General features: G+C 50.6%; 1 protein-coding gene across 3 annotated transcripts in view; it reads right to left on the reverse strand.

Annotated features, from left to right (window-relative positions):
• LOC142257877 (contactin-associated protein-like 5) overlaps positions 1-23,526 on the reverse strand; it is a 512,033-nt gene that overhangs the window by 196,840 nt on the left and 291,667 nt on the right. The gene's annotated exons all lie outside the window — the stretch shown is intronic.

Genomic DNA, 23,526 nt, shown 5'->3' on the forward strand with positions numbered 1-23,526 from the left:
CTCAGGGCGAGCAGTTCCCTATCCCCAATGGTATAGTTTCTCTCTGCCGGTGAAAAGGTTTTAGCAAAGAAAAAACACGGCCTTTTTCTACCTGCACTGTTCTTTTGATACAAGACCGCACCAGCACCCACTGAAGAGGCATCAACCTCCAAGAGGAAGGGCTTATTCTCATCGGGTCTTTGAAGAACGGGAGCAGTTGAAAAGTGTCTTTTTACTGCCTCAAAAGCCTGGGATGTCCCAGTAGACCAGACTTTTGGATTAGCACCTTTCTTAATTAAGGAACCAAAGGGGCCACCAAAGTAGAGAAATGGGGTATGAACTGCCTGTAATAATTTATGAATCCTAAGAAGCGTTGCACCTCCTTCAAGGAATGAGGTTCGGACCATTCCAGGACAGCAGAGAGCTTCGCAGGATCCATAGCCAGGCCCTCTTGTGAGATAATGTAGCCCAAAAAAGGCAAGGATGACTGCTCGAATACACACTTTTCAAGTTTAGCAAACAATGAGTGCTCCCTTAAACGGGAAAGGACACGAACGACATCCTGACGATGATTCTCCAGATCAGGAGAAAAAATCAGGATGTCGTCCAGATACACCACGACGGAGGATAACAGTAAATCCCTGAACACATCGTTTACGAAGTCCTGAAATACTGCGGGTGTATTACATAAACCAAAAGGCATGACGAGGTATTCATAGTGACCGTCTCGGGTGTTAAAAGCGGTCTTCCATTCGTCACCCTCTCGAATTCGTACCAAGTTATACGCACCCCGCAGATCCAACTTCGTAAAAACCTGAGCTCCCCTCAGTCTGTCAAAGAGCTCCGAAATTAAAGGTAACGGGTATTTGTTCTTTATGGTGATTGCGTTGAGACCCCTGTAATCTATGCAGGGACGCAAATCACCCTCTTTCTTCCGAACAAAGAAAAACCCAGCTCCCGCGGGAGAGACAGACTTACGAATGAACCCCTTCTCTAAACTCTCTCTTATATAGGTCGACATGGCCTCCGACTCAGGTATTGACAGGGGGTAAACCCTGCCCTTAGGTGGAACCGAACCTGGGATAAGGTCTATGGCACAGTCTTACGGCCTATGGGGTGGAAGAACCTCAGCACCCTGTTTGGAGAACACGTCTGCGAAATCCAAATAGGGTGTAGGTATGGGAGAGAGATCAGTTGATGCAACCGCAATGACCTTAGGTGGTAAGGGAAGACATCGGGACTGACATTTCGAACCCCAACTAATAATGCTGTCGGACTCCCAGTCAATGTGAGGAGCATGAGTCCGAAGCCATGGGAGACCCAGAAGGACGTCGTCTATACCCTCAGGCAAAACAAGAAAAGAAATCTCCTCTATGTGACCCTGAGGCAGGGAAAGGCGCAAGGGAACTGTCCTCAATGTAATGGAGTCAGACAACATAGTCCCATTAACAACACGGACAGGAATAGGCGCCTCTAACATGATAGAGGGAATATTGTGTCTCTTTACAAATCCTGAGGACACAAAAGTCCCGTCAGCTCCGGAATCCACAAAAGCCATAATAGGCATAATAGGTCAGCGCTCATTCTCTGAGAATACATATTCTCAGAGAATGAGAGCTGACCTGGGATACTACACTTAGAGGGTGTGGAAGGCGTCTCTAGTAACCCCCCTCTAATGGTTACTAGGCCTGGGAGTTTCCCTGACGACTAGAACACTTGTTGGCATAGTGCCCAGCCTGACGACATACGTAACATATAGGAGGACCAGACTTGCGTAGTCTGGAGGACGTATGACCTAACTCCATAGGAGTGGGAGATGTTTCAGATGCTGAGGAAGATGGTAGTGGACCCTCAACAACTGGAATAGCCTGATGCTTAGGGCGTGAGGAAGAGACCTCGAGTCTACGTTCCCTATGGCGTACGTCGATCCTCGTTGCTACTGGGATCAAGACCTCCAGAGAAGCAGGGACCTCACGAGTAGCAAGGGCATCCTTGACATAGCCTGCCAACCCTCTCCAGAAGATAGGAATCAACTCCTTCTCTGGCCAATCTAGTTCTGCCACCAGAGTTCTAAAAGCAATGGCATAAGAACTAGTGGATAACGAACCCTGAGATAGATCTAAGAGTCTCAGGGCCGCATCATGGGTAACCTGCGGACCCATGAATACCGCTTTAAGAGCATCAAGAAAGTCTTGATGTCTCAGAGTAACCACATCAGAGCGCTCCCATAAGGGAGTCGCCCATTCTAAGGCTTTGTCCTGAAGTAAGGAGATGATAAAGCCTACTCTGGACCTCTCCGTAGAGAAGCGAGAAGAGTTGACCTCTAGGTGTATATGACACTGACTAATGAAACCACGACATGATCTGGCATCGCCAGAATATCTGTTTGGCAGAGCAAGTCGAGGATCATGTGCAGATGTCACCATGGTCTGAGGTTTATCCTCTATACTCTTGAGCCGCTACTCAAGTACTTGTATGTAACGGTGTAACTGCTGATATTCTGCCATAACTGCCAGACCCTTGGCTCAGTCCTAATGTTATGGGGGGCAGTCTGATAATAAAACCTAAAGGAATGTCGTACAGTCAGGGTCCACCGTGCAAAGACTCTGCTGCAGACTATGGCAGAGGATAAGGGGTATATAAGTGTACCACTGTAAAAAATAATAGCACAAGTGCAGAGTGCGATACCTCTGTTAAACTCACAGAGGAATATAATTAGAAAATAAAGCAATTCCTCCCTTACTTGGAGGGTGTGTGGAATGGTCTCTGTTAAAGATCACAGAGACAAAAGCATTGAGTGTGAAATGGCACCTACCTAGGTCCGTTCCTCTAGTGGTGCCAGGAGACGGACAGCAGCGTAAGCCGCACAAAGCTCCTACCTGCGTTCGCTCCACTAGTGTGCGAGGACACGAACCACTAGATATGGCACCTGCCTAGGTCCGCTCTTCTAGTGGTGCAAAAGAGACGGACAGCAGCATAAGCCGCACAAAGCTCCTACCTCTGTTCGCTCCCCTAGTGTGCGAGGATACGAACAACTGCCAGACACAGTATAAGGAACGTTACCCTAGCAGCAACGTCCACCTATGAGTAGAATCACAAGGCCCAGCCGGACCATGTGCCTCAGGCACCTGCCTATGCCCGCTCCACTAAGAGGTAAGGATACGGACTGCAGCCGAAGCTGTAAGGTATAAGAACGCTAACCTGCCGGTAGCGCTCACCTAACATAGACAGAGAGATGCATGGAGGAACGTGCACAGAGCGTCTACTCTCATGCATGAACAAAGAGGACTGAGCGCCGGGCGGCGTGCGTCAGGGTCTTATATAGACTCTGTGCCTCATCCAAGATGGAGGACAATAGAGCCAATCCGCTGCCAGAATGACAGCAATGACGTCACGCTGGCCTATCACCGAGCAAAGCGTCACAAGCACATGACCAGCAACCAATCGGCATAGAAGGTGTCAGAGACATGTGACCACGTGTCACAAGCATATGACCAGTGGCCAATCAGCTTAGAAGGTGTCAGAGACATGTGACCTCGTGTCAGCGATGATGTCACCCGCACATGTGCAATGGCTCCAAGATAGGACTTAGTCTCCAGCGCTTGCACATGTGCAGTAGCAAGAAATCCGGACATAGTCTACAGAGCCACAGCAACCGTAACAGAATCATTACATACAGAGGGATCTATTCCTATAGATTATATAAAGTCATTACACACAGAGGGATCTATTCCTATAGATTATATAGAGTCATTACATACAGAGGGATCTATTCCTATAGATTATATAGAGTCATTACATACAGAGGAATCTATTCCTATAGATTATATAGAGTCATTACACACAGAGGGATCTATTCCTACATATTATATAGAGTCATTACATACAGAGGGATCTATTTCAAGTGTTTATTTCTGCTAATGTTGAGGATTATGGCTTACAGCCAATGAAAACCCAAAGGTCATTATTTCAGTAACCTGGGTCTCATGAATATGGGGTTTAATATATATTATAGCAAATTGACCTTTGAATCCAGCTGTTTGTTCACCAAAAGGGGGCAGTAGAGAGTCCCAACACTAATCCATATTGTCTACTAAATATACAAGTTCACTAAAGTATAGAATCTCCGCATGGTGCTGTATTTAACAAGTAATCTCCCCTGAAAGCAATGTGCACGCAGTCCTATCATGTTATGGAGCAGGAGGAAGAATTGATATGTAATTCAGTGGAAGAAGATTTAGTATAACTTGTGATGTATTCCTTTGAATCCTTGCTTTTTCTATGTATGAGTCCAGTGGGCGGTCCTATTCATTAGTCATTGAGCTCCTCAGCACAGAGAAAGTAAGCATTTAAATGGAAGATAAATGTTTGTGCTGAATCTTTTGCCATAAAACTTTAGAGAAATCTGCCCTGCTCCTCCTTCTCTATTCTATGTTGCTGGCGGAACAGACTGCGATTTTAACATCACTCGCTCCCTCTAAGTGACGATTGATTTTTATATGTGAATTTCATGGAATAAAGACTGAATTTATCAGTAAATGTACAATTACAAAATGCAATGAAAAATGTCTGTCACCATGCAAATTAAACCACTTATGCATTGCTATAGGGGACTTAACCCCTCCACATCCATACATTCTGTGATTTCATTGCTTTTGATTTACATAAAAAATGTTTTACTTGATATGTAACTGAAAAGTCCTTGATGCAGCTTAGAATGTGACATAGGGCTAAGTGCACGGTTCCACCCTCACATTTGCAACCCTCTGCAGCTCCCCTTATGATGAATGATAGCATTTGCTTTGCAGGAATGCCTGAGCCCTGCACACACTGACACCGTAGAAGACAAGAGTAAATACAGTGTCAGTGTGTAAGGAGGTGGCCGTGTTCCTGCACCAGAAGATACTGTCATAACATGATGTTGTCATGTACAATGTAATGTGACATGTTCCTGAATAGTGACAGGGTATAGTAATGCTTTGAAGCACTGTTATGTAGGGTGTTTGTATAGGCAGTGTGGCGCCCCTGACTGTCAGGTGCCACAGGGTACTACATCCAACCCCGGATTCCTGGAAGACCAGTGCCGGTAAAACACCACAACACACACAAAACCCCACCCCTTTCTCCCAAGACTGAGTAATGGGCTAAAGATGGATTTGATGGGTTGTCACCTATAGGCTGGGACACATCCAATCCGCTAGTCAGAAACCTGGGAGGAGGAGGAGCTAGTCAGTGAAGTGGACTGACGACGGACATCTTGTCAGATAGAAAGTAACCAGACACCAAGTCAGTCAGAAATTGACGTGCGGATGGGAAAGTGTGCAGTGACCTACTGAGTCAAAAGGAGTACGGCTGCCAGGGAGACTACGGTGAAGTACTCACTGGACTGAGCACCGACGAGGTACAGAGCCCTAGTTCAGGAAGACGCTTCAGGCTCACCCGATAATCTGCCCGGTAAGGGGACCATCAAGGACCTTGCCGACGTTAGTGTCTGGGGCACAGCAGCAGAGAGGGAACTTGGGAACAGGGACAGAGGTCCGACCCACGAGAGTTTCAAGCTGCCTGCTGTACAGGCCAAGACAGAGACAACAGGAGAGGACTCCAAGAACGCTCCAAGCCACGAGGACCCACCGACTACTACTACAGAGTGCATGGAGGTAAAGCTCACCAAGTCACTACAGTGGCACTAGAACAAAGGGAATACCGGATTATTAAAGACCAGCAGAAATCGGAGGCAGCAACTACAAAGCAGCAAGTAAAACACAAGTTAACCTGCAGCACCTGTGTTGTCTAAATTCTTCCTACACATCCGCACCCATATACTACAACCACCATCATCCTCCCCTGGGGCCTAGCTCTACTTGCGGAGAGCCATTACACTTAAGCTGCCCAATACCACCAGCCAAAGCAGTGAGAGACTTTGCAGCAGCGGCTTTCCCCATATAGCCGCATACCGCAAGTGGCGTCACGAAAAACTATTTATTTTTATTTATTTTTCCCTTGTACAAATTCCTGTATAAGCAACCCCCAGAGTCATGGAATCGGGCAACGGCCACGCAGTGAACTCTCCCAGTAAATTGACTGCCTGGGACTGAGTACCCCAAAGCCCTGGGGTGAGTCACCAGCTTTGTATGCAACATACTGCAAATGGTTATGTGTAGGTCTACTCACTGTGGAAGGGGCTAGTGAATAGGAAATGTGGCGCCCTGGACAAGCCAGGTCATCACAGGTACTGCAACAACACACCCCACACCCCGGCTAGGCACATCAAAGTCAGTTGAGTGGAGTTGAGTTTGAGAGTGGAGAGAGGGAAGTAGGAGTGGAGCAGACTGACCGTGTCTGGGTACGTGGCCCGGGCACATACAGCAAGGTTGGCAGACGGTGGTTACCGTCTGCAGGAGAGGCCGATTGATGTAAACCGTAAGGACCGGGGACGGGCGGTGGCCCGCCGGTACCGGACCGGGGAGCGAAGAGAAGCCAGCACCATTTGGCAGGGCCTACGGACCCCGACCAGGCTTGGAGTCGCCGTAAAACCGGTCAAATCCGTTAGCGAAGGGAACCTCCGGAGTTTCCCAGCAGCAAAGACCCGATTGAAGGCAACCGCTCAAACCGTGAAGGGAAATACAGTCACCGCCAAGGCTACAGTTCCCAGGGCCAGAGCCTGCGGGCAAAAGGGGCTCCCTCAGCATCCATCCAAGCTGGGGAGCGGGTTACTGGTGAGAAGCCATCAGAACCAGAAACACACTACAGGTGCAGGGAAAAGCAGTCACCGCCAACCTACCGGGAGAAAAGCCACCGCAGTCGTCTGTGGGACCCATCCATCCAGCCGTTTGTTTTACCGGAGACTTTGCCTTCATCAATGGCTGAGTGAGTACCACCGTGCCGTGTGGCACCGCGCTGCCCCCGCGACCCTGCACCTCACCAAACCCCGCCATCCACCTTCCATTCACACTCACCGGGCCCCGGGACAACCAACCCCTACCCACGGAGGGGGGAAACAACATCCAAGCTGCTCCCCGTCATCGCTCCCGGGATCCCCGTCCAGAGCAGCGGTGGTGTCACAACCTCACCACAACCGTGGGTGGCGTCACGAACAATACCCTTCAAAACCCAAAACCTTCCCCTTTTCACTCACGGGCGAGGAGCACCGCTCGAGTCCCCGGATCCGGCCCACTGCTCGAGACACCGAGCAGCAAGCAAAGCAGACAGGAGCCGGACCCGAGCGTGGTGAGCGCAGCGTCCCCTCCCTGCCCGCGACAGAAAGGCACATGATTCCTGGTAGAGGTGGCAGAACAGGCCGGGTAGTGCTGCAATTTGGAGTCGGACCAGTTTTTAAGGTCAGATTCTCCTGAGACATCTGGGTCTCCAGTCTCGAGTAGGTTGGCCTAACTGAGGCACCTAAACGATCTCCTGGTGGAAGAGTCAGATGTGTAGCTGCAAGTATGTGAGAGAAGGGTCTCTGGGGATATTTTAAACCTAGAGCTGAGATCCCTGGCAACTGGTAGGAGTAGTTACACTGTGTGCAGAATTATTAGGCAAATGAGTATTTTGATCACATGATACTTTTTATACATGTTGTCCTACTCCAAGCTCTATAGGCTTGATAGCCAACTACCAATTAAGTAAATCAGATAATGTGCATCTCTGTAATGAGGAGGGGTGTGGTGTAATGGCATCAACACCCTATATAAGGGGTGCTTAATTATTAGGCAACTTCCTTTCCTTTGGCAAAATGGGTCAGAAGAGAGATTTGACAGGCTCTGAAAAGTCCAAAATTGTGAGATGTCTTGCAGAGGGATGCAGCAGTCTTGAAATTGCCAAACTTTTGAAGCGTGATCACCGAACAATCAAGCGTTTCATGGCAAATAGTCAACAGGGTCGCAAGGAGTGTGTTGGGCAAAAAAGGCGCAAAATAACTGCCCATGAATTGAGGAAAATCAAGCGTGAAGCTGCCAAGATACCATTTGCCACCAGTTTGGCCATATTTCAGAGCTTCAACGTTACTGGAGTATCAAAAACCACAAGGTGTGCCGTACTCAGGGACATGGCCAAGGTAAGGAAGGCTGAAAAACCACCACCTCTGAACAAGAAACATAAATAAAACGTCAAGACTGGGCCAAGAAATATCTTAAGACTGATTTTTTAAAGGTTTCTAGGACTGATGAAATGAGAGTGACTCTTGATTGGCCAGATGGATGGACCAGAAGCTGGATCAGTAAAGGGCAGAGAGCTCCACTCCGACTCAGATGCCAGCAAGGTGGAGGTGGGGACTGGTATAGGCTGGTATCATCAAAGATCAACTTGTGGGACCTTTTCGGGTTGAGAATGGAGTGAAGCTCAACTCCCAGACCTGCTGCCAGTTTCTGGAAGACAACTTCTTCAAGCAGTGGCACAGGAAGAAGTCGGTATACAAGAACAACGTGATTTTCATGCAGGACAATCCTCCATCGAATGCATCCAACTACTCCACAGCATGGCTGGCCAGTAAAGGTCTACAAGATGAAAAAATAATGACATGGCCCCCTTGTTCACCTGATCTAAACCCCATAGAGAACCTGTGGTTCCTCATAAAATGTGAGATCTACAGGAAGGGAAAACAGTCCACCTCTTGGAGCAGTGTCTGGAGGCTGTGGTGGCTGCTGCACGCAATGTTGATCGTAAACAGATCAAGCAATGACAGAATCTATGGATGGTAGGCTGCTTAGTGTCATCAGAAAGAAAGGTGGCTATGTTGGTCACTAATTTTTTGGGGTTTTGTGTTTGCATGTCAAAAATGTTTATTTCTAAATTTTGTGCAGTTATATTGGTTTACCTGGAGAAAATAAACAAGTGAGATGGGAATAGATTTGGTTTTTATTAAGTTGCCTAATAATTCTGCACAGTAATAGTTACCCGCACAAACAGATATCCCCCTAAGATAGCCAAATCTAAAAAACCCTCACTCCAACTTCCAAAAATATTAAGCTTTGATATTTGAGTCTTTTGGGTTGATTGAGAACATAGTTGTTGATCAATAAAAAAAATCCTCTAAAATACAACTTGCCTAATAATTGTAGAGCAGCTGCAGTCTAGGCGAAAGAGGAAACAGCCTTGACGTGTACTATAAGTTGGAACTGAATTCTAAAAGCAAATGTTCCCATTGTGATGTTTATCCAGTAGGTGATAACATTTTGGCAAAGTAATGTTCTTTTGTATAACAGAAGTGAAATGCCATTTGATCCTCTTGTGGTGGACTCTATTAAATGGAGGAAACTGAAGGCAGTGGTCAGCAAGTGACTGCAACGCATCCCACAAATGTAATCAGGAACACGTATTCTCTGTGGCAAGTGGGACGCCCTGGACCCCAGGGGTCACAGAATAACATCACATACACACACGCCCCCTCCCCTGGTCAGGAACACCCGTCAAACAAAATCCTTGTTGCCTCCCTTCAGGGTCTGACGTCCACACCAGGTGGGGTGGAGCCAGGCAGTTGGCCCCACCCACCGAGGAGTTCACAGGCCTGGAGGCGGGAAAAGGGGAGTTGAGTTTCTTGAGTTGAGAGTGGAGGAGTTGAAGTGGAGAGGTGGAAGGAACTGTGAGTGTCTGAGTTGGAGCCCAGGCACTATCAGCAAGGTCGGCAGACGGTGGTGGCCGTCTGCAGGCGTTAGTGGAAGTCTGTGGAACCATAGGACCGGGGTCGGGCGGTGGCCCGCCGGTACCGAACCGGGGAGCGGATTGAAGCTAAGCACCAAGGCAGGGTACTCAGACCCCGACTAGGCTCGGAAGCCGCCATAACGGTCAAATTCTCTGATTGCGGTCTGGACCTCAGCGGTTCATTCCCAACCAAGTCCCGTCAGAAGGCAACAGCCCAACCCGTCCGGGTAAGAGCCACCGCCAATGGCCAGAGATCCAAGGGCCAGCGCCTCCGGGCAAAACGGGCTCTACCGACACGTACAAGCCGGGGAGCAGACCACTCGTGGAAATCCATAGGGGTCAAACACTTACACATAGGTGCAGGGAACGACAGCCACCATCAACCCGTCCGGGGAGAGACACCACAGCTGACTGCGGGCCCCGTCCATCCAGCCGTTTGGTTTACCAGAGACTCTATTCTTGTCTACCTGAGTGAGTACACCAGTGCCATCCGGCACCGTGCTGCACCGTAACGCTGCCCCGCGTCCACGCTGCCTCCCTGCATCGGCACCTGCTCCTATCCCCACCAACCCTCTCCCCCAACCGGGGCCCCGGGACCAACAGACCCTACCCACGGAGGGGCCAACACCTCAGCTGCTCTCCGCCATCGCTCCCGGGAACCCCCGTCATCAGCAGCGGTGGTGCCCACCATCACCACAACCCCGTGGGTGGCGTCACAACCAACATCCCACCACCAAACCTCCCCTTTTCACTCGTGGGCGAGGAGGCGCTGCTCGAGCCCCGGGTCCGGCCCCGTGCTCGAGCCACCGAGGAGCAGAAGCACCGGACCCGAGCGCCAGCAATTCCCCCAGGCAAGCGGCATTCCCAACCCCTCAGCCCGTGACAACTTGGCGTCACGAACAGGATCCTACCCATCTACTTACCGGTAGAAGTGCGCCTTGCAGTCCCCGCCGGCGGTGTCCGGCTGAAAATCTTGAAATTCCGCCATCTTGGGCGCAAAAAATTCCCACTCGAGTCGTCTTCCCCGAGCAGGGAAGGCGCGAAAAGTGAAGCCCCGCCACCAAGAGATGGAGGTGCCGGAGAGAACCAAGGGGGAAAAGCAGGTGGAAAAATGTCGGCGTTCCCGGACGGGAGCGCAGGGGCGCCCGCCGCTGGAGCGGCGGGGCTTGGAAGAAGCAGAGGAGGAGTAGCCTTTGAAGACTGCGGCACGGGTGAGCTCCCCGTCGGGACCACTGCTTGGCTGGAGCAGGAGCTGGGCCGGTTCTGCATGAAGGTCAGGGCGCAGAGCCTGCAGCAGCTGCTGGATTGGAAGGCAGAGGTATGCAGGATGGTTGCCGTGGTGTGGGCCCTTGAGCAAGTGGCCACCACGGCTGTGCAGCGCCACGATCAAGCCACACAGGCCCCCGAGCCGGCCTTGATAGAGTGGGAGCCGGGACCCGGCTGCGCCGCAGCAGGTGAGACCAAGATGATGCAGCTGATGGAGGAAGGGGTCCTGAGTACGCTGCCTCTGCCACCATTCCCGGTAACGGCCTACAGCCCTGGAACCCGCTGCACCTGGATGGGGAATCCGATTGATCGTCTGACCGTCGGCCAGTCCGGGTCGCTGCGGTGGTAGCCGCACTTTCACCTGATTTGCAAAAGAAGAGTTGCCCCCGTTGGGACCTACAGTGTGGTAGCCCGTTGGCTATGAAGAGTTTGGCCCCCGTTGGGACCTTCAGTCACATGTTTTCAGTGGAAGCCCAAGCCCACATGAGAAACTGCTCATGAACACGGCCGAGAACTAGCAGGCCACCCACGAACTTGTGGGCTTGTAAATAATTCTGGGCAGGAGTCCCGTTAACCACCTCCGGAGAGGCAGGTTGGAGGAGGGACCCGCAGCAGAGCAGGCTGGGGTCCGGTCACCACCAGGACCGGTGACCATCCTCCGGGGTCAGGGGTCCCCCTGGACGTGGGGCCTCCTGAATGTCAGCCGGGTGCGAGACACCGTACCCGTTCCCGCTTGGGCAACCTGAACCAGGTTCTGTTTTCCGGACTGGGGAAAAGGGGTGCTGCCCGCTTCTTAGGGGCAGCATCAAGGTTTAGGTTGTTTGGGAGGGAAAATGGAAGAAACGGGACCCGTTCGTGTTATTAAAAATGTTTATTAATGTTTGCAACGTTTAAGTGACATGCCTCTGCCCCCTCTGCCCGCAACACATGCCAGGGCGTCATACTGCAGCTAAAGCTCGCCTACGAGTACCACCCTCAGGCACCCTACAAGTCCGGCTGCTCACTGCACACAGGATCGCACAGTAATACGAGGCTGCTACTGACAGAAGTCTTAAGAACAAAAACAAAAAAAACAATCCCTCTATAACCAATACTTTATTAAATGTTGCTAAAATCTATTTTCAAGCAACCAAATAATACATAAGAAAAAGTGTTTGTGTGAGAAGTGCACACTGTCTGACATGCTGAAGGGTTAAAGAGACTAGCTTGTGCAGTGATATACTGAAAGCAGGGCGTAGCAATTGGGGGTAGGAATAATAGTGCCCCTCCACTGTACACTGCCTGACAATGGGGCTTTAGGCACCCTAGGTGTGTGGTGCCCCATTCCACGGCGCCGGTCCCTCAAATGTCCCTAACTGAACACAAATGCAATATCCGTCACCAAGAAACCACATGATAAAGTGCTTTGTGCATAAAATGATATAAACTGGGTGCCATTCATACCTAAAGATGGGTATACTAATAACAGTATGATAACCCATCAACCCAGTATATGTGAAGCCCCGCCGGTGCTGTATCGGTGCATACCTTCAGGGACTCCACGTAGCTGGTGCTGGTCACAGGTAGGAAATCTTCTGTTTTGATCGTGACGCCACTCTCAGTATTGCGGCCAGTAGGGACCGCCACTGCAGGTTGAGGGTCGCCTGGGGCTGATGGTGTGTGCAGTTAGTTGGAATAGCCTCCTGAGAGTGAGGCAAGCCCCAGGGCCCGGTGTAGGTTTGTAGTACCACAAGTCGCAGAATGACTCACACAGGCAGAATTGTCTTTCAAGGGCTTTACTCACATTTGATGGCAGGGTGAGTAGCCCGGGCGTAGCTGGGATGAACCAGATGGGAACCAGGTATCCTTCCGGCTGACTTTATGAGGGTGACTACTGACTCGCCTTCCTTAGCCCTTGGTGGTTTGGGGTGACCCCGACTTTTAGTCCCTATGGGGGTCGCCCAGGGAAGATGCTGCAGCCTCTCTCCCCCTTTTGTTTGCCGTTTGCTTGTTCCCCGGACCAGGCCACTCCAGCTTCTTGCCTCCTGTGACCTATGGGCCCTCACTGCGGTTACGTGGCTGCGGCTTTTGTGGTGTTGTGGTGTGGGCTTTGAGAGCCCCACACCGGCAGGTTTAGCAGAAGAAAGCTGGATCTATCTTCGCTTCGGGATCTGCCGCCCGGTTGGGCCTGGTGCTCTCTAGCAGTCTCCTTACTTCCCACTCCGTGCTTTCTCTCTAGCTGAAGCTGGCTTTCAGGCAGCACTCCTAGTTGACCGTTCTCCCCCGTCAGTAGCCACTGCGCGGGCGCTGTTAGACAGCAACAGCCCCACAGGTCTGCTCCTCACTGAGCCCTCTGGAGTTCTCCTCTAACTGACTCACTGCCCCTCCTCTCCTGTTCTTGCCTACGCCACCTAGCAACCAGATTCTCCACCACACCCCTTGAGAGGAGATGGAGGCTTTTAACCCCCTGCCACTATTCCAGTGGAGGTATAGGCTTTGCCCCCTCCTGGGATCCCCAGGGGTCCTCTCATGGGTACATGTGTGAGACCTGATCACTATGCGCCTGTGTACCACACCCCAGTCAGCCTTCTGGATTACCTGTATTGTACTGTCCCCAGCATGGGTGCAGTACTCAGTGGTGCCTGACCAGGTCAGGGGCGCCACATTCCCCCTTAGTTATCACCAGCACGTCCTCGGGCTGCAAGACAACATTTTAAAATGCATAAAACATTAAAACATGTAAAACATTTTTAAAAGCACCAGGTACCATACATCACCACCCTCCACCCACAAGTCCGTTAACCCACCCAAAACCCTTTCACGTTGGCCGCGACTTCAGCCACTTCTGGCAGGATGTAGAGGCGGCTTTCATGGGCTGGTGGTCTTCAGGGTATACCTGGCCTGGTGGATCCGCGCCTTCAGCCTCTTCTGGCAGGATGCAGAGGCGGCCTCCACAGTTGGTGCCGACCAGGTACCCTCTTTGTGGTGGTGAGCCAAGGCCCCATAAACAGGCGTGCTCTCTGGTTGCAGGTGAGCCAAGGCCCTATATACGGACGGGCTCCTCCTGGTTGCAGACGAGCCAAGCCCCTAAACAGGCTGACTCTGGTGGCGGTGGTGCCCTCTGGTGTAACTATTTACACTGCGAGAGTTCGTGGCTATAGCCAGTTCATAGCCTTAAGGTTTATGGTTTTCTCACAATAGTTTTTGTGGGCACATACTTGAACTTGAGAACGTTGCAAAACAAAACTTTCAAAACTTTAACTTCTGTACTTCTTTCTTTACTTTACTTTACTCCTCTTTACCAGGGCTTGAGCCTGTATGGCGGTGGCACCTGCTGCTTTCCTGCTCTCTGTCGTCGTCTGTGGTCGTTTCATCCGTAGGTTCTTTTTCTCTGCTTTGTCTTCCTTCTCTTTCTTTAGGACTTTGTGTTACGTCCAGGGCATACAATCCTCTTTCACCTTGATGCATAGTAAACTGGACTGAATCTCCCATCTTTAGATTTCTGCCAGGGTGTCCTCGAGGCAGATGAGCTCTCACATCTCTTCTGTTGACAAATACCCCTTCTTTGATACCAGGTGCTACGATGAATCCATATCCACTTCTCAGATTAAAATCCTCTACTACTCCTCTGAAAAGGGGTCCTCTGGCCTGGGCTTTGGACCTTCTCAGGGCTCGTTTTTCTTGCAGGTCTCTGACGGTGACTTCTCTCTGCTCTGGGGATGACGGTGCAGGGGATAGTTGCGTTCTGTTGCGGTGTGTCTTACGGGCTGGATTCTGTAGGGTGCAGCTCACAAACTCCCAGGTAAGGCTTTTGGGCAGTTCTTCTTCTGCAGATGGTGTCAGGTCTTCCTCATCCCAGCGAGAATAGGGCAACATCTCTGGCTCTGGGTATGGCTCTGGAGTCAGCCTCTCAGCTTCCTGGCCTCCTCCCCCCCTTAGTTCTTCCTGGCACTCTTTGGGTAGCAGTGCTGGGGATGGACTTCTTTCTGCCGGCCCAGGTGGGGAACTCTTTGCCGTGGTTGCTGCGGGAGCTGTCGGGATACTCTTTGGGGTGTGCGGAGGGAGCATGTACCGCTCCACCATCTCCCGTGGGAACTTAGCTTCCAGGTCGGCTTTTAGCTGCCAGTACGCGGAGTCCTCACCTACCAGGGATGGCCTAGCAGGGACTTCCTGAACCTGGGGAGCCTTGTCTGCTCTGGCCTTGCGGGCCGGGGTAAATGGTACGTCAGCCTTGTCTTGGCGGGCCGCGCCTGGCATGGCGGCGGCCTGGTCTTGGCGGGCCGCGCCCTGTATGGCGGCGGCCTGGATCGGCGTCGCAGCTGCGATGGGGTCTGTGCAGGCTGGGCTGGGCATCGCTGCAGGGACCGGGTCTTGGTGGGCCGAGCAGGGCATCGCTGCGGCGGCCGGGGCTTGGCGGGCCGAGCAGGGCATCGCTGCGGCGGCCTGGGCTTGGCGGGCCGAGCAGGGCATCGCTGCGGCGGCCGGGTCTTGGCGGGCCGAGCAGGGCATCGCTGCGGCGGCCTGGGCTTGGCGGGCCGCACCTGGCGTGGCTGCGGCCTGGTTCAGCGTCGCCGCGCCGGGCGCCTCTTCAGGGACCGCGGGCGTGGCAGTAGGGGTCGGGGCACTTGCGCTAGCCGGGGCATCACTCGACTCACCCATCGTTGGCAGCATCGGGGTCTGAGTTGTCACCGCCCGATCTGGCACTCGGTGCGCGGCTCTCTCCTCGTAGGCCCGAACCGCCGCGGTCATCCATAGGAACTCCTCGCGTCCCTCTCTGATCAGCCTTCCGACCCTGGCTTCCAGTTGATCGCAGAACTCGGCGAGCTCCCGACACCACCAGGCAGCGGAGCCTGGCTCTGAGTCTCTGCTCTCAGACGCCATCTTCATTAGCAAGCTGCTGGCTTCTCTTCTGCTCCGCCGTCTCCGGACGCTTCCGCTCTCTTCGCTGGCAAGCTCAGAACTCTCTAGGGGATCTCTGGGTAGCCACACCTCTTCGTGGGCGGTAACTTCTTCCAGCGCGGGCTGCTGTTGTTTTTCAGCGCGCTTTTCATGGTGGCAATATGGCGGCGCTTCCAATTTTTCAAGCGGACCGCCTAGGCACATGGTCACCTGTCTGAACAGGTCTAGTCCTTATCCTGTTCGTGACGCCAGATGTGAAGCCCCGCCGGTGCTGTATCGGTGCATACCTTCAGGGACTCCACGTAGCTGGTGCTGGTCACAGGTAGGAAATCTTCTGTTTTGATCGTGACGCCACTCTCAGTATTGCGGCCAGTAGGGACCGCCACTGCAGGTTGAGGGTCGCCTGGGGCTGATGGTGTGTGCAGTTAGTTGGAATAGCCTCCTGAGAGTGAGGCAAGCCCCAGGGCCCGGTGTAGGTTTGTAGTACCACAAGTCGCAGAATGACTCACACAGGCAGAATTGTCTTTCAAGGGCTTTACTCACATTTGATGGCAGGGTGAGTAGCCCGGGCGTAGCTGGGATGAACCAGATGGGAACCAGGTATCCTTCCGGCTGACTTTATGAGGGTGACTACTGACTCGCCTTCCTTAGCCCTTGGTGGTTTGGGGTGACCCCGACTTTTAGTCCCTATGGGGGTCGCCCAGGGAAGATGCTGCAGCCTCTCTCCCCCTTTTGTTTGCCGTTTGCTTGTTCCCCGGACCAGGCCACTCCAGCTTCTTGCCTCCTGTGACCTATGGGCCCTCACTGCGGTTACGTGGCTGCGGCTTTTGTGGTGTTGTGGTGTGGGCTTTGAGAGCCCCACACCGGCAGGTTTAGCAGAAGAAAGCTGGATCTATCTTCGCTTCGGGATCTGCCGCCCGGTTGGGCCTGGTGCTCTCTAGCAGTCTCCTTACTTCCCACTCCGTGCTTTCTCTCTAGCTGAAGCTGGCTTTCAGGCAGCACTCCTAGTTGACCGTTCTCCCCCGTCAGTAGCCACTGCGCGGGCGCTGTTAGACAGCAACAGCCCCACAGGTCTGCTCCTCACTGAGCCCTCTGGAGTTCTCCTCTAACTGACTCACTGCCCCTCCTCTCCTGTTCTTGCCTACGCCACCTAGCAACCAGATTCTCCACCACACCCCTTGAGAGGAGATGGAGGCTTTTAACCCCCTGCCACTATTCCAGTGGAGGTATAGGCTTTGCCCCCTCCTGGGATCCCCAGGGGTCCTCTCATGGGTACATGTGTGAGACCTGATCACTATGCGCCTGTGTACCACACCCCAGTCAGCCTTCTGGATTACCTGTATTGTACTGTCCCCAGCATGGGTGCAGTACTCAGTGGTGCCTGACCAGGTCAGGGGCGCCACATATACATCCACAGAGCTAAAATAAGCCGCCTCACAAAAAACCTAGGGTTCTTAAAGCCCCGTTGTCAGGCAGTGTACAGTGGAGAGGCAGTATTATTTTTGGTCTCAACATATCTCTTGATAAATATTCTTTCTGGTCCACTTACTGACAGACGTCTGTTATCGAGACCGCACTCTGACACTGCAAGAGCCTAAAGCACACACAGTGTCAGTGCAAGTGTGCTCTCATCTCACTATACTGTCTGCATCGGCCACGCACTACTATGTGATCCTGTGCACTGTGAGCGGCCGCTGCAGACAGAAGAGCGGGATTTCATCACACTAGTGTAGCACCCCACAGGACCTGAAGGGCTTACTCGTCACCGGGCCAGTGGTTTTGTGGGGTTGCTGTGAATGGCCTGACCCGTCTCTGTGACCCCGTCAGCTACAGGCAAAGAGAGAGTCAAAAGGGGAATGTGGGGGGTTGTTTTGCAGCGCCACCCGTGGTGCGCGGCCGAGGATTAGCCGCTGCTGCAAGATGTCGCTCTCCTCTGGGGCTGATGTTACCGCAGCTCAGATACTCCAGCCCCCCAGAAGTGGAACGAGCCCCAGGGAGGACGGTGGTGACGGGGGAAGGGCCGTTGGCGCCAAAGCGCGGGACAGCGCCGCCGGCAAATCAGAGTCTCATACATGGGCTGCGGTTCCAGGTGTTTTACTCACAGTTCGTGTGCTGCGCCCGCAGAGTAGCGGTCATCGCCGTGATGGGCCCCAGCCGATCCTGGATGAAGCAGAGGTCACCACCGGTGTTATGAAGCATGTGAGACCTTCCTCCTTGCACCTTGTAGTGTGGATCCTCGTGGTGTGAAGCTACATGGGGACTCCAGTGTCCTTGGCTTTAGTTGCCTTCCCATATACAGGCAGCGCAAAACTTCTTATGGACCCGATCGTGGCCATGGCTCCTGTCTCTTTCTGCTGCTGTGCCCCAGGACTTTTGGTGGTGGGCAATGAGACATGAAATCAGCTTTCCCTGGAGATTTTTTAGAGTCCATAAAGGTTTCCCTAACTGAGGGCTCTACACCCTGACTGGCAGCGGTCCCCTGTCCTGTGCAAACTCAGTGCGGTGTCATGGCCCCTGGTCCTGGGACTAATTCTTCCAGCCTCCCATCCCCAGGACCAGTCTGCTAAAAACTCTGCTCTCCTAAGGCTGTCTGATCTCTTCTGCGTACAAACTGTTCTGAAGTAAAAACCCTTCTAAAGTGAAACTAAGTGTGTTGCTCACTTCCCAGGCAGCCCCCACCTTTTTGATGACTCATCCTGCCTGGGAATTTCCAAGCCTGGCTTCCTTAGTAATGTAAGTGCTGGCTCACTAACTGGGTGTTTATGTATTGTGTAATGTGTAAGATCCAAGCACTAGTGGGTAACCTCCTTTTACCCGGGAAAAGCATTACACCTTAAAACAGATGCAATACTCTGTGGCGACTGAAGCCTCAGGGGCGCCATACTAGCACACATTTACACTGCGTGAGTTCTTGGCTCCTGCAGTGTCAGTATGTACAGAACTGGGGATTCGATTCAGGCATAATATCAATGTCAATCAAAATAAGGGGAGGTGTAAAGGATTGTAATTGAGAAGATGGAAGTCTGCATTATGCCCTTGGCTACATGAATGGCCCACCGAGCCAACTTTGATTTATATGCCGTATTTTTCGCTTTATAAGATGCACTTTTGTTCCCCCAAATTTTGGAGGAAAGTAGGGGGTGCGTCTTATAAGCCGAATATACTGGGGGGGGTATATATATATATACACTGCAGGGTCCAGGGGAGGTGGGGGCACTGCTGGAGGCAGGTGAACGCTGCAGGCAGCAGTGTTAGATCTCCTGCTCCCGCTCATATATTATGCACAGCCGCTGTCCATCTCCGGTGGTGCTGAAATCGCACCGCAGTGACGGGCTGGGGGAGCGGTGCATATTATATGTCTCTGCGCCCCCCTGTGATCGCACATGCCCCCCCTGTGTTAGATATGGCCCCCATGCTGCTGCTCATTCTACAATAAAAAAGCTTTACTTACCCCCTCAAGTGTTTCTCCCCGATGTCCCTGCTTGCACTGTGATCAGGCACGCAGCGATGATCTCACTCTGCTGTGCAGATCACATGACCGCACCAAGAACCAGGAAGTGGAGGAAGAGAAGCACGGAGGGAGACAGGAGGGAGATCAGCGCTGGAGGAGGTAAGGAAAGAGGGTTTTATTTTACTATGGGCAGCAGCATGGGGGTGATATCTAACACAGGGGGACTTGTGCTATCTATATAGGGGCCATGGGCAGCACTATGGGGGCGATATCTAACACAGGGGGACTTGTGCGATCTATATAGGGGCCATGGGCAGCACCATGGGAGCGCTATCTAACACAGGGGGAAGTGTGCAATCCATGGGGGGCCATAGGCAGCACAGGGGAACATATGCAATCCATAGGGGACCATAGGCAACACAGGGGAACGTGTGCAATCCATAGGTGACCATAGGCAGCACAGGGGAATGTATGCAATCCATAGGGGGCCATAGGCAGCACAGGGGAATGTATGCAATCCATAGGGGGCCATAGGCAGCACAGGGGAACGTATGCAATCCATAGGGGGCCATAGGCAGCACAGGGCAATGCATGCAATCCATAGGGGGACAAAGGCAGCACAGGGGACGTGTGCAATCCATAGGGGGCCATAGGCAGCACAGGGGAACGTGTGCCATCACAAGGGGGCTACATTCAATATAAGGGGGCCATATCCAGATTAAGGGGGCTAATTTTAGGATGGGGGGCTATGAGGGACATATACCCTATATGATTTGTTAGAGGGACACTGGCATTATAAGATGGACCCCATTTAACATTAAAAAAAAAATTCTCTTTTCCTTCACCAAATTTGGGGGTGCGTCTTATAATCAGGTGCGTCTTATAAAGCGAAAAATACGGTATATAGCAAAACAGTTTTTATATAAAAATTAATTTTGTAAAATTTGTACTACAGGCATTATCTTTACAAGGGTTAAATTCCTTATATAACTGTATAAGTGGTTTAATTCAAAGTTTTGGGAATCACAGACTTCCATCAAGTGCAATGAAATGTTATAATGTCCTCTAAATGTCAGATCCAGGTGAACCTTGCTTATGATCAACCAGACGAGTTCCGGCTTCCTATTACAGGAAAAAATAATTCCTGGCAGCCGAAAGTGAATACGTGATGGGATCTTATCACTGAGTCGTACGGAGAAGTGTTAGCGTTCTCCAGGATGGCAGCCAATATTATGAAACAGCGGGAAATCAGGCAATCTTTACAGCTAATCGAAATCTGAAGACGTTGGCTGCTTCAAACTTTCAAGTTGTGTCACTTTTAATTAAAACTTTCAGAGTAAAAAATACCGGTAAGTTGGCGTGACTTGTAGGCACCGGGCACCACATGTGGCGGCTCAGATGTGCAAAAGCTGTATCACTTCTACAGAAGGCATGTGGATTAAACCGAAACATCACTTTTAGGATGTTCTCTTTTTTTTTCTTTTCGGCATTTTCAATCATAGAGGATGTAGAGGATTCACTTGTGAATAATTCATAAGGCTGTGGGAAGGAGCAGACGCAACAAACTATTGTTCTCTTTGCTGCTTATTGCATTCTGGAGGTGGAAGAAGAAAATTCATATTATTTACATCTGCACAAATGTACAATATGATGTTTTCCTTTCAGCTATGAAGATGAGTGACTAAAGAATGTCACTACTTTTTACAATATTTCGGCAGTAGGAAAAATACAAGCCGCAAACATAGAAGTGATACTAAGGAAGAAACGAATGTCTGAGCCTCTCTAAAAGTTATAGAGCCGAATATGGAAATAATATTGGAAAATTCTCCGTATCTGGCTTTACCAGTATACAAATGTGATAAAATACCTCAGAATATGTTGTGTCTGGTATTTGGGGTATAACACATGACTGTTTCCATACCGCTACAGACTTAGAATCTCCACCTGAAAGTTTATATCATATTTTGTGCAAATGTTTGTTATGGTGAATATGGTGAATTGTTCTTCTCTGCGAGATTCCTAAAGCTTAACATGGACAAAACAGAATTCATCATCTTTCCTCCTCCTCACTCAACCCCTCCAACAAGCCTTTTAATCAAAATTGATGGCTGCTCACTCTCTCCAGTCTCACAAGCTCATTGCCTTGGAGTAACCCTCGACTCCGCTCTCTCCTTCAAGCCACACATCCAAGCCCTCTTCACCTCATGCCGACTACAACTCAAAAATATCTCCCGGATCCATGCTTTCCTTAACTAAGAATCAGCAAAAACATTGATGCCCTCATCATCTCCCGCCTCGACTACTGCAGCCTCCTGCTCTGTGGCCTCACTTCCAACACTCTCGCACCCCTCCAATCTATCCTAAACCCTGCAGCCCGATTAATCCACCTCTCCCCTCGCTATTCCCCAGCCTCGCTACTCTGCCAATCCCTTCACTGGCTTCCCATCACCCAACGACTCCAGCTCAAAACATTAACCATGACCTACAAAGTCATGCACAACCTGTCTCCTCCTTACATCTGTGACCTAGTCTCCCGATACCTACCTGCACGCAACCTCAGATCCTCACATGATCTCCTTCTCTACTCCTCTCTTATCTCCTTTTCCCACAATCTCATACGAAATTTCTCCCGTGCCTCCCCCATACTCTGGAACGCTCTACCACAGCATATGAGACTCTCACCTACTGTGGAAAGCTTTAAAAGGAAACTGAATACCCATCTCTTCCAACAAGCCTACAACCTACAATAACCCTCAGTCCAGTACACCACTGCACGACTAGCTCTGTCCTCACCTATTGTACCATCACCCATTCCCTGTAGACTGTGAGCCCTCGCGGGCAGGGACCTCTCTCCTCCTATACCAGTCTATTTTTGTAATGTTCATGATTGCGATACTTGTTTTTTATATATACCCTTTTCACTTGTAAAGCGCTATGGAATAATTGGCGGTATAATAAATAATAATAATGATAATATTTTTATATTATGTATTGATTATCTTTTAGACAATTTGTATAACTATATCTTTGATAATTTTGTGTTTTATATATGGGTTGTGTTATTCAGAAACCTCTTACACTGTGTATTTTAGTCCTATTTGTATTGCTACATTTTATGACTAAATTCTCAGACAGTCTAATCCTTGTTCAAACCTTTTCCAGCAGAGCCTATGGTTCATGGATTTTGTGTTGTGAAACCTATATGCTTTTAGATAAGGCCTCAGCCATCTCCATTTTATTGTGGTTGTAATAAATATGTGTGCTGTGATCACTGTCACTAGGTGGCGCTAGACACTACTTGTATGCAGTAAATGTAGAGGTAGTCAGACAGGCCGAGATCATAAACCAGAAGGGCACAACAGTACACAGGGGGCAGACAGAGATTAGGGTTCCAGGAGAGTACATACAAGATACAGGGAGCAGGACGTGGTCAGGGGGAATTCTGAGGTCAGAAGCCGGGAAGTCACAACAAAAACAGGGGAGGACAGGCAGAGATGAGTAAACAGCAGTCCAGAATCGAGAAACCAAGATCTGAATACTGAGCACCACGGGAGCCAACAGCACAACTGTAACCAGGAACTACGACTGGCAGCGTCCTGAGCTAACACGCTCACTAATGAAGCAGAGCAATCACTGGGAGGGAGAAGCATCTGCGAGAGCACCTCCCTGGACCAGCGGTAAACCCAGTGCTGGGAAGCAACCAGCAGAGCATTCATCCTGCAAAACGCTTTGCACCATAGACAACATATATCAGCTCTGCAGGAGAGCATAGCAGAACAATACAGAATGTTCTGCACATTGGATTCGTGACATGTGCTTTGTCAAGTGAAGTTAAACAAGGCTGATATACACTGGTTGTGTGTGCTTGTGTTCTCGCTTCCGATGTATCGCTATTAATTGGACCAACATTGGCAGATCTGGAGATCCCTTGTATCTCATTCCAAATTAGCTCTCCCAGGAAAGGGGTTTCCACGACACGTCATGAATGCATATGGTTGAAATAGCTAAATATATTTTTTTCTGGTTGGCACAAATGCAGATTCCAGCAGCTACATTACTTGGATCTTTCAATTGTTAAAGTAAAGAACACATTGAAAATATTAACACTAGGGACTTCAAATCTATACATAATACTACTGAATCACTTACATGTACACATCCTAATATATGTTAAGAAAAAAAAATAAAACCACAAGGAAGAGGGAGAGGAAGGGGATGCAGCTGCAGAATCTCTTCCTGTGGTAATATGAACAGTATTTTTACAATAAAGGGAAACATCTGATTGGCTCACAACATTTAGCACAACCCAGGAAGAC

Source organism: Anomaloglossus baeobatrachus, chromosome 12 (assembly GCF_048569485.1).
Source record: "Anomaloglossus baeobatrachus isolate aAnoBae1 chromosome 12, aAnoBae1.hap1, whole genome shotgun sequence".
In the NCBI taxonomy this organism is placed as follows: domain Eukaryota; kingdom Metazoa; phylum Chordata; class Amphibia; order Anura; family Aromobatidae; genus Anomaloglossus; species Anomaloglossus baeobatrachus.